Source organism: Ovis aries, chromosome 3 (assembly GCF_016772045.2).
Source record: "Ovis aries strain OAR_USU_Benz2616 breed Rambouillet chromosome 3, ARS-UI_Ramb_v3.0, whole genome shotgun sequence".
Classification (NCBI taxonomy): domain Eukaryota; kingdom Metazoa; phylum Chordata; class Mammalia; order Artiodactyla; family Bovidae; genus Ovis; species Ovis aries.
This window is the reverse complement of record NC_056056.1, coordinates 23,609,317-23,620,505: the sequence shown is the minus strand read 5'-3', so window position 1 is coordinate 23,620,505 and position 11,189 is coordinate 23,609,317. Positions and strand designations below refer to the sequence as shown.

The 11,189-nt window shown below is 50.5% G+C and overlaps 1 long non-coding RNA gene across 2 annotated transcripts; it reads left to right on the top strand.

The window, feature by feature from the left end:
• The first annotated feature begins 898 nt into the window (after nt 1–898).
• On the top strand, nt 899–7,835 carry LOC114113892 (uncharacterized). Of its 2 annotated transcripts, XR_003588636.3 has the most exons (5): nt 899–2,660; nt 3,094–3,216; nt 3,881–4,025; nt 5,075–5,122; nt 7,087–7,835. It is a non-coding gene; the product is annotated as an uncharacterized LOC114113892 (long non-coding RNA). The 2 variants fall into 2 exon arrangements; XR_006059107.2 differs by having other exon boundaries at nt 5,075–7,835.
• Nucleotides 7,836–11,189: the final 3,354 nt, after the last annotated feature.

The window sequence follows — 11,189 nt, the reverse complement described above, 5'->3', positions numbered from 1 at the left end:
CCATCATCATTGCCATCATATCACCATCACCATCACCACCAGCATCACATCATCACCACCATCATCATTGCCGTCATATCACCATCACCATCACCACCATCACATCATCACCATCACATCACCACTGTCATCGTCATTGCCGTCATGTCACCACCACCATCACCACCATCACATTATCACCCTCACATCACCACCACCACATCATCACCACCATCATTGTCATTGCCGTCATATCACCACCGCCATCACCATCACCATCACCACCATCACATCATCACCCTCACATCATCACCACCACCATCATCACCACCACCATCATCATTGCCGTCATATCACCACCACCACCACCATCACATTATCACCACCACATCATCACCACCATTGTCATTGCCATCATATCACCACCACCATCACCATCCTCATTGGCTTCACCTCATTTCTGCTTCTATGGGTGTAGCTCCAGTCCTCGGATAGGAAAAAGCTCTTGTCATCTCTGAAGACATATTGACATAATAGCTCACTCCGCTGACTTCTAACCAGTTGTCTGTTCCAGGATTGAGTTCCTCGCCTGAACCTTCAGCAGCACCTGGAATTTGGGAGTGGCTTGCGCAAGTCTGTTCTTAGAAAAAGGCTGAGCAGAATTCTCCCAGATTAGATAACATCTGTCCAGACTGAACACACAGTCACAGAGGTCTTCCTAGAACAGTGATGGCCCTAACTGTACAGTTGACGTTAATCAAGCCACTGCTAGGAAGCATACCTACCGGCAGTCTGGTTTCTTCTAACCTCACAGCTGACTTCCATCATTTCAGGTGATAAAAACAAAGTGAGCAGTATTCTGAGACAGCATGTTAGTCCCTTTTGGTGGAATCCATCCAGAGATGTTTTCCTTCTAATTGCAGGATTAGAGGGAGAAGGCAATGGCAACCCACTCCAGTGCTCTTGCCTGACAAATCCCGTGGACGGAGGAGCCAGGTGGGCTGCAGTCCGTGGGGTCTCGAGTCGGACACGACTGAGTGACTTCACTTTCACTTTTCACTTTCATGCATTGGAGAAGGAAATGGCAACCCACTCCAGTGTTCTTGCCTGGAGAATCCCAGGGACAGGGGAGCCTGGTGGGCTGCCGTCTCTGAGGTCGCACAGAGTTGGGCACGACTGAAGCGACTTAATAGCAGCAGCAGCAGGATTAGAGAGCTTAGACATCAGTATAGCATCCTACCTACATAAATCAATAAGCTGAGGCCCAGCAGCCCCCAGGACAATGGTGAGTGTGGGTCTCCACATCCTAGCCACCACCCTGAAATGCTAATGAGGAAGGGATTCCCTCGAATAAACTAGGTTGCCCAAATTGACTCATACCCTCACTTATCAGAAACCAAATTTCCAAGATTTTAGCACTTTCTGTGGGGGAAAAAGGCAAATAAATCATTCCAGTTTCATGTCAATTGCATAAATACTCTAGAAAACTGAGTTGGCCTCTAGAGTGTTCTGTTGGTATTTAGACATTTGCCATAAAGTTTAGATAAAGAAGATAACATGCTGTCTTTCTTATTGTAAAGCAGATACCCCAGACCTTTCTTTTTCAAAACAGCAAGAAAGGGCTTCCCTGGCCCCTCCTCACTCACACTCAGACTCCAAGGCCTTGCTTCCATGGAAAATGGACGCAAGAGTGAGAGGAGTTGGGAAGGAATTTTTGGTGTCCATGGCTTAGGCTTGGATGCTGTGGTTCTTCAGACAAGCTGCACACTCTCTCTCAGCTTCATTTTCTCATGCATGAGGAGGGCCAGTCATGCCTTTCCCAGTATTTGCAGTTCAGCAAGGCAATGCCGCCGTAGCACAGCCGCCCAGTGTGCCTGTGCCCTGCTGGAGCCCCGCCCACCAAGGGCCTCCTCTCCGATCATGAGAATTTCAGCTGCAGGAATTCTCTCACCAACACACTCTGCAAGCTTTATTAAGTTCACTCACTTTTTTCATCCTCATGACAGCCGTATAAGGAAACGAGGTCCAGAGGGGTAAGCGATTTGCCGAAGGACACAAAGCTAATAAGGAATGGAACCACGATGTGACCTTAGGTCACCTGACTCTGAACCCAGCCCTTGGCCACGATGCTGTATTAAGTGTATTAGCACCAGTCCTCACAGCTCTTTGGACTTCCCTGGTGGCTCAGATAGTAAAGCGTCTACCTACAATGTGGGAGACCTGGGTTTGATCCCTGGGTCAGGAAGATCCCTCGGAGAAGGAAATAGCAACCCACTCCAATACTCTTGCCTGGAAAATCCCGTGGACGGAGGAGCCTGGTGGGCTGCAGTCCATGGAGTCTCGAAGAGTCGAAAACGACTGAGCGACTTCACTTTCACTTTTCACTTTTATGCATTGGAGAAGGAAATGGCAACTCACTCCAGTGCTCTTGCCTGGAAAATCCCATGGACGGAAGAGCCTGGTAGGCTACAGTCCATGGGGTCACAGAGAGTCAGACACAACTGAGCAACTTCGCTTTCACTTTTCTTTCACAGCTGTTTCAGTCCTCAGCACGTTTCCTGGAGGACATGTGAGTGACACTGGGCTACCTTCTCCACCCCCCTTCCAATCCTGCACTGCTGATATGGTGGCCCAGGGGTCTGTGAACTATCAAGCCTTTCACACGCCCAGCCTTCTGAAAGGTGGGACATACTTCTTCCCTCTCCTCGAGAGCCTGAATCCAGAAATGGAGTCTGCCCCCACTTCTCCCAGAAAACCACAGGGCCTTCATTCAAGCCTTCCCTGGTATTCCAGATTTCCCAGAAGGTGCAGGAGGTTTGACCACCATGAACATTCTCTGTAGACAGCCTGGCATCACCCAGCTTAACTGCAGGGAGGACACAGGACACGCCAAGGACTTCTAGTGTTAACACCCAGTGGTTACCAATCAGGACTGCACATTAGAATCACCCGGGGAGAATAAATCAGGTGCTGAGTCCCCACCCTCAACCATGACCAATTATATTAGAACATCTAAGAGTGAGACCCACGTGATGTTAACTGCCTGTGGAGGGGGCAGGATTTATGTCTTTGGCTTCTCATCTCATTGGCCATGTCTCTGGCCCCTTTCTCCAGGCCAGCCCCATCCTGGAAGGCTCAGCTGGACGAGAGGAGGAGGAAGAGACTGGAGTTCTTGGGCTGGGAGTGACCAGTCAAGACTGCTTCTTTTCCACCCGCTCCCCTGGTCCTCACCTGCAGGTGAACAGGAGCAATTTAAGAGAGAAGTGAAAAGGCCCATCACTTATTTAACCTACAGCTAAATTAAGAGCTGGAGTTGAGGTGGTTCCTTGTGTCTGTTCATGACAAGCTCTGCGAGGAGAAGCATGCTAGGTTCTAGATGGTAGAGGTCAGTGAAGCCAGGATTAAACCAAGAAAGAGGCTGAGCTGGGGCACTTGCTGGGCTTAACCCGGGAGTCCCCACCATGAATGGAATCTGGGAGTCCAACTTACAGGGCAGCAGCTGCCCCAGTTCTAGCATCCTTGGCATACGGGTGGACTGTGCCCTCCCCTGGTTTGATTCCTGGTGGAGGACCGCTGGGGTGGGATGGGACTTAGGCCCTCCTGCTCCTCCTGCCCAAATTCCATCTTCCCTGGACAGCACATCATCTCCTTTCATTCTGAGAACAACTCTGGGGTGGATGGTATTAGCCCCCAACTGGCAGTTGAGGAAACTGAGGCACAGAGAGGTTAAGATCCCAGCTTGTGAGTGGGAGAGCTCCCCGGAGCCATGACGTCTCTGGTGCTCCGGGTGAACTTGGCCCTCCAGGGGTGTCAGGGATGTGGACAGGCAACCCCCTGCACCCACCCCAAACCCAACATTCCCCCACCCTGATCCCGGTGCCCCTTCTGAACCTCTTCTCAGGGGTGGAGGCATCCAGGCCCCAGGAGCAGTGATGGAAAATCCTGGAGAGAAGGGCGCTGTGGTTGCTGCCACACCAAACCGAGGTCTCCAGTTTCCGATGGCATGGGACATGCGTGCTATTGACAGAGGACAGCTCAGAGCGAGGGTGAGGGGCTGTAACCAACCTCAGAAAGGACAGGGTCTGAGGGCCTCTGGGAACTCCGGGGATCTAGGGACTCAGACACTCCTCGAGTCCCTCCATCATTTCTTACCAACTGTCCCCGGGGCCCTTGCCCGCTGTTTCACTCCCTGCTGTTACAGATGGGCCTTCTCCACGCGGCAGGGCTCCTGGGCTTCGTGTCTGGGTCCCTCAAGGGGGAACCACCCTGTCCCCCTCCTCCGCACCCTCAGGTGGATGGGGACAGGCTCCGGGTGGGTCAGTGCTGCGGGAGGGAGACTCCGATACCAGCAGGAGAGGCGATGGGGACCTGGGGCCAGGAGGCCACCCTTAAATCTTCAGTCGGCGACAGAGAACAGGTCACTGGAAGCCTCAGGAAGGGCACAGGGAGGTCTGTGGAGCAGAGACCACCTCCTCCAGTTGGGGGTCTGCCATGGGGCAGCCTGTGCAGAGGGAGGGACAGATGGGGATGCAGCCCCAGCTCCACCGTCTTCTAGATGGGTCACCCACAGGGGTCTGGAACTGTGTCTGCTGCTGGCATTAGGTGGTTTCTCTCACCCCGACCCCTCCCTCACTTTTAGACTTGCAGACAAAGAAGGAAAAATAGCCCCACCCCATCCCAGCCCCCTTGGCCTTGCCATTCCTTCAGGAGCACCTGCAGGAGTTGCCATGGTGATGAGATCCCACAGCCCTGGTCCTCAGCCCCCCGGGGTTATTAGCTCCTCTCTGTCTGTTAACCATGGCTCTGTGAGTTGAGGGGCCAGAGAGTTTGCCAGAAAAGGGTAATTGCTGTAGAAGTTCAGGATTCCAGGTCCCAGAGGCAACTGGAGCTGGTCTGTCCCAGGGGATGGAGGTTACTGGGATCAGCGCTGTTGCTCAAGCCCTCGGCTCATGGGGGATGACCTTGCAGGGTGGATGCAGGAAGGTCCTGGCAGACTCCTGGCTTTTCCCCAGGCTCTGTTCCTGCCACCTGGGTGTGTGGAGTGATGGGGACTGTGCACCAGGAGGGGGACCATTTCTATTCCTTTTCCTCACAGCTTGCACAGCACATCCCCAGCCTTGGGTTCTCAAAACAACAGTGCAAGGTACGTACTGTTAAGCTCATCTTGCAGATGAAGAAACAGGTGAAGAAAAGGTAAGTGACATGCCCAGGGTCACCCAGCCTGTGAGAAGCAGAGGTGGGAATGGGACCTGGGTATTTTCCTTCGAGATCCAACCCTCTTTCTACTATGGTCCTCTGCCCTCCCCCTCCCCCAGTCCTCAAGATTGCACTTGGGCTTATCTAACTGACACTAGAAGACCAGCTCTTATCTCAAGGGTCAAAAATGGGCTTGATAGCTTTCTAGGAGATATTTAGATATTTTGCTTCTAGTGAAAAGAAAGGATACCTGTGTTTCATGGTGCCTGATTAGTATCATCAGACTGGTGGAAGGGGAATCCTGGGTGGTGATGAGGTGGTCCAGGAAGCAGAGGCAGGTGAGAGGTCAGGACATAAGGATGCTCAGAACAGGCACTGGGGGGCTGCAGAGGGCTTGGAGCTTGGGAGCACCTGGATTGATGTGGAGGTGTTTGTCCTGGTTTAGAGGGTTGAGAAGGAGGCTTCTGCTTAAGGAGTGTTATATAACTTTACACTCTATGTGGTGGGTAGCATCTTTTTTCAGTTAATAGAGTAAGCAAAGTCACCTGTTGGGTCCTGGGGCCATGGTGATTTGGACTTGGCATCGTTCTCTCATTGTCCCTTGGTCCTGGGTTGATGACAGCAAGACCGTGGGAAATAACAGAGCTGAACATGCGGTGACCACGCCCTCAGATAGCTTACACTCAAGGAGAGATGCCTTAGGAAGCTTTTTCCTGGGATGACACGCATTAGAGCCGAGCTCTTAAACCCCCTGCCCTGTTGGAGAGGCCCCACCCCCCAACTGCTATAGGAAGAGACTTGGGAAGGGGGGTTCAGGTCCCGCACAGCTACTGTGCAAACAGTGACATCTATCCCTGTGTCACTGCCCTCCCCCAGAGAACAGCTTTCTCTTACCTCACTAGCTCAGCTCAAGGAAAGAAAAAGAACTCGGAAGGCAACATATTTGGGGCCGGAAATGGTCGCTTTTTATGCTTGTCAAGCGTCTAGTGAGATTTAGAATAAAACCTACCACTGTGAAAGAGACTATGAAATAACAGGAGCTTTTATTACCCTGGGTTCTGCCTTGTTCGAGACACTTACCTTTCCATTGTGAAACATAAACCTTCTGTGTGCCTTGGCACCGAGAAATGCCTGGTGATGAGTAGTTGTTGATTTCTTCTTATAGACCATCTGGGCAACCAGACCGGGATCTGTAGGAACGTTGCGTGGTGGAAAGGGAACAGAAGCGGGCTGAAACTTTTTTCAGCCGTCATTTTTATGCATGTATGGCAATTCTGCAGAAAGAAGGAAGATTTACTACGTCTAGGAATGCAGAGCCTTGCAAATATCGTGCCTGTAAAATGCAGCGTCTAGAACACAGCCCAGCTTAGAGGTGGGTGGCCCTGCTTTCTGGAGTCCTGGAAGGACACTCTCAGCTCACAGTTTCAGAAAAGTCAGTATGGAGAGGAAGGCGTGCTCAGTACCAGGGCGGTAGTCTTGGGAACCTCCCACCGAGGAGGATTAGATGAGAACCAGCCTCTCACTTCAGTCCTGGACTGTTCTCCTTCCCAGTATGTTACCTGTCAGGCCTTCCAACAAATGAGGCCTTAGACTGTCTTGAAGGAAAATAGAAGCTCTTGTCAGAAACATAGGGCAAAGGAACTAACGAACATTTATTGAGTCCCTACTATGTGCCAGTCAAGCTTTTGGGGCACTTGACATGCATATTTTTCTCTAGAACTTAAATTCCTTCTGGGAGATAGAGCGTTTCATTCTTATTTATGGATGTAAAATGGAGTAACAGAGAGAAGTAGTGCTTTTCCAAGGATGCTCAGATCGTTAAGTGGCAGCGCCCAAACACTAATGCCGTTTGCTAGGTAGTGTTCCGATATTTTAGAAATTTAACTATTCTGCAAACTTGTAATTCCTTAGGACACTGGAAATGGTCTTAGGAGTCACCCGATTCAACCATCCTCTTATTGTGGGGATCCCTTAACGAAGCAGCTTCTCCTGATACATTTCCTGGGCTCCATTCTCCAGGTCTGCTATCCTCCCAGGGCCGGCAGCTGCAGGGCTGGAACCGAGGGGACTGGCAGTGATAAATGCAGGGTCAGCTCAGTGCCTCGGCTCTGGGGGCTCTCAGGTCCAGGGAATCCTGTCTGGGGACAAGGCTGGGCCCAGGTCTCATGCCCAGGAGAGACGAAGCTTTGCTGAGTAGAGTTAGCTGCTCAAAAAATCCTCCCTGGTGAAAACATACGAGGAAGTGGAGGACACAGCAAATGAGAATGAGATGCAGTCATGCCCTCCAGGCTCCAGGAACGAGCTCCTTCAGCTGGATCTATCTGCAGGACTCTTGAGTCGGCTTCTGGAAGTCCCAGCTGAGAAGCAGCCTCCAAAACACGGCGTTTCTGCAGCCCCTCTGAGGAACAGAGGACAATGCTCCGTCCAGCTGCAGACATCCTTCTCCCCGCAGAGGCCCTGTGAACAGCCCGCGACCTCGGTCCAAGCCCATCAGTGAGCTGGGGCTCTAAGGTCATGAAACTCATTTCCATCTGTCAATTTCTTTAATTAGGTGGGGAATTTCATTGACCGTCTGTGGACCTAGAGTACCCAATCCATCATTTTTCCAACTTGGAGTAAACCAAAATAAAAATATGCCAACTTGCAAGCTGATACACCAACCCCGCCTCGATGCTTTAAAATAATCATTGCAACTGAATGAGGAGTTTGAGTAATAATCTGTGCACTGCATGCCAGAGCTGGCACGATATGCTTCACAGCGCTTTATTTCTATCCGGGCTTCAGACTGCCAGCCTCAAATCCTGCAGTCTGCACGAAACGCTACCAGCCTCAAGAGTCCTTTATTTCCAAGCTCCTAAAATCTTAATGATAACACACATTAGTATGACATCTTTTAGTTTATAAAATGCTTTTATGAACATCATCTCGTGTAATTTATGACTTACAACCTCTCTGTAACTTATAACCTCTCTGTAAAGGTTTATCCTCACTTTATATAGAAGGTCGAGAAGAGTCAGAGAGGTAAAGGGAACTTCCCGAGGTCACACAGGCAGCAACTGGCAAGTGAATCCTAGAGTTTGGGTCTTCTCACTCTAGACCCCAACACTATGCTCACCTCTAGAGCAGTGCCAGCAGAGCAGATGTTAATGTGAATGTTAGTTGATTACCTCTAGTGATGGAGAGCTCACTCTCAGAGTATCTCATTGAGCTGTTGAACAACTCTGATTATTTGAAAGCAGAGACAAAAACTGTCTCCAAACAAAACCCACTCACAGGACCTTGCAAAAAAAGGATTTTATCAAGTGTTTTGCTCATACAAGCTAAACTCTGTCCCTAGCACATTTCTAAGCACCAATTACACATACCATCTGGCTGATCCCCCATTGATAGATTTCTGCCAGCAACTGACATCAAACTAACTGGGCTGCAGTTTCTAAATTTTTGCCTGCCCTCACTTTTGGAAATTATTTTCCATTTTTTATTTGAATGGCTCTGAAAGATCTGGCCATTTCCTTGAGCGTGTTGGAGTGTCACCTTTGGGAGCCTAGAAACCACCTTGAACCATCTGGGGCTCATGGATTCTCGCCTGCCTTACCATGGATCACAAACTTGCCTTCTGTCCATCTACCTTTGCTTCTGTAGAGACAGCTCTCCTTGGAGGAGCTGTAAACTGGAGAAGCTTTTCCCTGAACCCAGACCTCTCTGACTTGGCTTCCATTGTTCTCGCCCAGCACCACCTGCATACCCTCTGAGCTTCTACTTAACAGCTAGCTACTTGCCCCTGGGTGAAGAAAGCCTTCATTTTTAGAGACAGTTTTAGAGACAAGTCCTGCCCTGGGCCATGAGCTATGAACTTGATGGGCTTTGCTCCCAGGCCCCCTCCAGCAATGTCTGAATGAATAGGCTTGCAAATGCAGGGTTAAAGTTTGTGACTCTAACCTTACCATCAGCCCTAAGGGAACAATGAGTGAGTGAAGTCGACCCCATGTAGCCTATCAGGCTCCTCCATCCATGGCATTTTCCAGGCAAGAGTGCTGGAGTGAATTGCCAAAGTTAGGAAGGCTTCCTGGAACAGGTAAGGTATGGGGCAAGCTGTATCTTGTTGATAAGGATCCATTCAGGCTAATGACCACCTAGCTATAAACCAAAACACTTGATGCCAGGTACATTATCTGTGCTCAGAAAAACTGAGTTGATGGGCAGCAAAGATTTGAGTCTGAGATAGTTTTCTCTTTCTTAAAATGGGAGAATAAGCAATGGAATCTCCCTTAGTCATTGTGTTGCAGGAAGGTGGACCCCTTCCAGGGCCCAAAACTGGGCTCTTGTCTAACACTCGGAAATGAATTGTCCAAGGAGACACATGTGCTGACAAAGCAAGAGATTTTATTGGGAAAGGGCACCCGAGCGGAGAGCAGTAGGGTAAGGGAACCCAGGAGAACTGCTCTGCCAAGTGGCTTGCGATGTTGGATTTTATGGTGATGGGGTTAGTTTCCGGGTGGTCTTTGGCCAGTCATTCTAATTCAGAGTCTTTCCTGGTGGTGCACGCATTGCTCAGCCAAGATGGATGCTAGCGAGAGGGACTCTGGGAAGTGGACGGACACGCGGTGTCTCCTTTAGACCTTTCCCAAACTCTTCCGGTTGGTGGTGGCTTAGTAGTTGCGTATTCCCTATCAGGATCTCCTGTCATAAAACAACTCATGCAAATGGTTACCATGGTACCTGGCCAGGGTACCATACGGTTTCAGTGTGCTTCCCCTAACAACTGGGTCTGATTTCTAAGAAATTAGGTAAAGAAATAATGGCAACCCACTCCAGTATTCCTGCCTGGAAAATTCCATGGACAGAGGAGCCTGGTGGGCTACAGTCCATGGGGTCATAAAGAGTCAGACACAACTGAAGCGACTACACACACAAAGAAATCTTTAAGCTGTGAATTTAGATGAAGAAATCTCAAATCCAGTCAACACTGGAGTTAGGGCTGAGCTGAGACCTCAGCCACTATCCTTCGCAGAACTGCAGGGGCTGGGCTTAGCTTTCAAGCAGGCGACTTGTTGGAGAGGAATTCCTTCTATTTATGCTGCCAGGCTTCCCAGGTGGCCCTTGTGGTAAAGAACCTACCTGCCAATGTAAGAGGCATAAGAGACTGGAGGTTTGATCCCTGGGTCTGGGTCAGGAAGATCCCCTGGAGAAGGAAATGGCAACCCACTCCAGTTTTCTTGCCTGGAGGATCCCCGTGGACAGAGGAGCCTAGCGGGCCATAGTCCATGAGGTCACGGAGAGTTGGACACGACTGAGTAACTGAGCTCAGCACAGCATGCTGCCAGGCTCAGGGCCCTGGGCTAATCCTATCTCATTTTCTCCTCCCCTCGCCCAGGAGGCCCCCAGCTTATGGAAGCCATCCTTATCCGAGCATGCCCGCAGTCCTTTGCCTGAATGGGGGCTGCCCTCAGACTGGCATGGCCTGCCCTTGCATCCTTGACTTGTTCTCCAGAACTGATGTCTTGCTTCATCTCCTGGGAGCTTTCCAGACACCCCACCCCTCAGACTGGGTTTAGGACCCTGCCCGTCACCTTCCTCCAACCTGCTCCTGTTACAGGGACCCTGGTGATCACAGACAACCATCTGTCCCCTGACTAGCTGGTGTCTCTTCCGCAGCAGAGCCTGACTGTCCCTGGGTCCCCGGCACACAGAATCACATGGGGATGGATACCACCCAGTGAGGTCTCAGGCCAGTGGTTAACTGCTTTCTGGGCTGTTTCATGTGTCCATCTCCTCCCCTGCTGGATCCTGGAGGCTCAGAGGGCAGTCTGAGCATTCTCAGCCTCCCTCTTGCCCTCAGCCCAGAGCTGGATACCAGGAGGAGCTCAGTTCTCAGACTAACGTTTGGAGCCTGGAAACATGTACCTTCAACTCTGCCTTTTTTTTTTTTTTTCTTTTCTTTTTACTCTGTTTCAAAATCAGTATTTAGCCTAGCTTTGGGCCCTAGAAAAAAACCTGCCAGGTTTCTCCTGATC